This window comes from Phycodurus eques, chromosome 4, assembly GCF_024500275.1.
Source record: "Phycodurus eques isolate BA_2022a chromosome 4, UOR_Pequ_1.1, whole genome shotgun sequence".
Lineage (NCBI taxonomy): Eukaryota > Metazoa > Chordata > Actinopteri > Syngnathiformes > Syngnathidae > Phycodurus > Phycodurus eques.
This window is the reverse complement of record NC_084528.1, coordinates 20,265,324-20,268,938: the sequence shown is the minus strand read 5'-3', so window position 1 is coordinate 20,268,938 and position 3,615 is coordinate 20,265,324.

The following is a 3,615-nucleotide window of genomic DNA, read 5'->3' as shown; positions in this document are numbered from 1 at the left end:
GATACAGCTCGCAAGCAGGCAACAAAACGTTATGTAGCCTAGCAATCTAGTGGTACCATGAACGGTTGGACGTAAACCTGCCGCCGTTCTGTCGAATCATGCTCTAAAGTTTCGGTGTGGGTGAAGTAATTTAATTAAAAATAAAGTAATTTAATTACAGTAAGTTAGCACCCATTATTTCTGTTATGTAATGTTGGTTTGACCTATAGATTGTATTGCAGTAGTCTGACATACTGCAATCGTGAAAGAGCAAATTTGTCTTGTAGTCTGATCCGGGCATTACGTGTTGTCTGTCTCAGATGTGTTGTCTGTTCCACATCGCCGACATGTTTTTTTATTTTTTTTAAATAACTTTCTTGGCCGTCAGATATTTCCAATAATACGTCAAAAGACACGTCACAAGGCTAAAAATAAACTAGCTTTTGGATTCAAATATACTGTGCACGTGGCGACGCGGAGTAAATGTCTTTTGGGGAGCCAATCAATGAGGTCATTGATCGGATCAGCGTATTATGACATTAACGCCGATCAACCGATCAGCATAAAATGGTAAATATCAGCCGATACCGATCAGCCCGATAAAATTGGTGTAAAGTCTAGTTATTTTGAAGGAGAATTGGGGAAATGATGTCACTTTAGCACATTTTAGTCATTTGCAACCGATGTGCACATATATTCAGTTTGCTTTCACTATTATTATTGTTCTGGCAGTCTCTCTGAAACAAACATACTAAAATACATTATGTATTGCCATAACATTGGCATGAACTTACATTAAATGGAAAACGTGTATTTATAACAATGAAATTCAGTGGCTATTGTCCATATGTAATCAAATGAAGTGAGTGAATGATGATGTGAGCATAGATTATATGATTTTCACAGCCCTGCCATTGAATGGCAACCACTCCATGGCGTACCCCGCCTCTCACTGGAAGTCAGCTGGGTCAGCCTCCAGCTCACCCATGACAGAAAAAGAATAGATGAATAATTTTCAAATGCTCTGAGGGAAACCATAATGTGGCCTGTCATGAAAACAAGTTTTGACACTCCTGATTTAGAGTCTTCAATGAACCTAACATGCATGTTTTTGGAATTTGGAAGGATGCCGGAGTACCCGCAGAAAACCCGCATGCAAACGCCACACAGGAAAGCCCAACCTCAAATTGGAACCTTGACCCTCAGAACTGTGAGGCAGACGTGCCAACCACTAGGGCATCACATCGCACATACTATTCACTTGGCGGTATTTGAGCTGCACCCATCCTTGCGAAAGCGCTCCATGCAGTTCTGCAACAACAAATGCACTGAAGGAGCACACAAAAGCACTTTCATTCATGCGCCATTAAAGAGACCATATGCGACACGCCATGTGCCCCCCCCCCCCCACACACACACACACAAACAGCACACATTCGTCCATCTCAGTCTCCTGATAATTCATCCATGCAAGTGACGAGTGTATTCACGCTTTTTTTTTTTTTTTGCGCCAATCTTCTCCCCCTTCCCTCCCTCCCCTGGTTTCATCGCTTTCATAATTGCCACCAACATAATGACACTGTTGCCTTGGCAACCATGTTTCTATGTCTCCTCCCCCCCTCCCCTCCTCATCTTCTTCCTCTCTTTCTCTTTGCCCCCTCTCACATTCACTGGAGGCTGATCACGCTTCTACCGGCTGCTGTTTCAATCAAACTTCTTTTCCGCTTCTGCTTCTGGGTTGGGCTCGCACTTTCAGTGATTAAACAGGAGGGATGAGAAGGGGCCTAATCAGCTCGGAGGAGAGTTGAGAGTCTCTTCAGCACCAACCGGTGAGGGTCCAATTAGAAGCGGCAGCATCTCTGTGAGGATCGGGTTTCCTATTTTATTCTACAAAAGTTGCATCGTAACCCCGCTGTGGTTTTCTTCTGCGGCGGCTCACGGTTCGGAATGTTCCAGCTGATGTGTGAGAACATCTCAGAACATCTCGTCCGGTGGTGCTGACCCACCCTCCCCCCGCTTAGCCACACACCCCAACGCCCCATCCCCCCCCCCCCCCCCCCCATCGTCGTCCCTATATGTCGTGCATGTACGTGGATTTATCAAGAGTGAGGACGATGGAGACCTGCGACACTTGTTCATTCTAGTTAAACAATACAAACTAAACAAAAAAAAAACAAACAAAAAAAACAGAAAACAAAACGGGTAGTATAGATCCCAATCCAGATCCAGGATCCGGGATTCCAGGATCCGGATCATCTGCAGGTCCAATAACAACAGGCTGCCTGTCTGAGTGAGAGACGCGGAGGTTGAGTGCGCAGACTCCAGCGTTAAACCTCAGAGCGGCGCACAGGTAAGACACGACACTGCACTTTTTCTTTTTCTTTCCCCCCAAATGAGCATATTTAATACTGGAGCGCATGTTTCTGTAAGTTTGTCATGTTTCATCCGATGCATCACCTTTTTCGTTTGACTTTTTTTTTTTTTTTTTTTTGCAAACACGTGCGAGCTTTATTTTCAAGACTAATTCAATTTAATTGTATAAAAAAAAAAAAAAAAAACAGGGCCAAACTACCGCAAGTGCACGCACATAATGAGAATAACGATATTAAGAGCACTCGTGAAGCAGACACACACCGGCGAGGATACACCCACGCACTCGCAAGCAGCAAGCAAGCACGCAGCCCTTCAGCTACATGCAAGTCATGTCCATTTCCCCGTTACAAGTTCCGACTAATTAATGTGTTGGTGCAGGGGGGGTTAAAATCAATGTGCACGTCACTCATATTGCGCAGTTTAAAAAAAAAAGAAACACGGTGCTACAGATTTTCATGAAATATGTCACGCACTCGTGTTTTTAATATCCCCTTGTGTTTATTGTGGCTTTTCCCGCAATGCATTTTCTCGATTCCCGACAAACACCTGTTGCAACGCACTCGCGTCAAAGTAACGCTCGGTGGGTGTGGCTGACTCACGCAGTAATTCACCAGGAATTGTGTACATTTCACCCCCTTTTTGGTTCTTTTCGTGTGGGGTGGGTGTGTGTGTGTGGGGGGGGGGGGGCTCCCCCCCAGCGGCTGCTCGTAACTGTATGTTCGCACTTGTCAATGTGTGCCATTCACTTGTCTCACCCACCACCCCTCCCCTCTTGCTGCAATGCCTCAGTGGCACAGTGTCCTTTTTGTTGGAGGCCGCTGGGCAAGTGATTTTGATTTTTGGAACTAAATGTGATTAGAAATGAGGTCTTGCAGAAAATTCACATGAGGCCACTTTGGAAAACAAGTCGAATACTCTTGCAAAAATGTAGTTTCCCTTTTTTTTTTTTTTTCCCAATGGGTTCCAATTGTATTCCCTTCCTTTCCCTTCCCTTTACGCAGACAGCTCTGCAGTGCTATTCTGAGAGAGTTAGCTGCCTCAACCCACGCACAGAATCTGAGAAAGAAGCGAGAGAAAGTCAGAAAGAAAGGGGGGGGGGGGGAGAGAGGAAAGGCAGACTGAAAAGAGATGTGGAGGAATGGCCTTTCACTTTACCACCAAAACGCCACGGCCATTATTTGGCCATCCATACGTGTGTCCCTAATGTTGCGGCTGTGCTGTGTGCTGTGCCGCTAAGTGCCGGGAGAAATGTACTTGATTCTG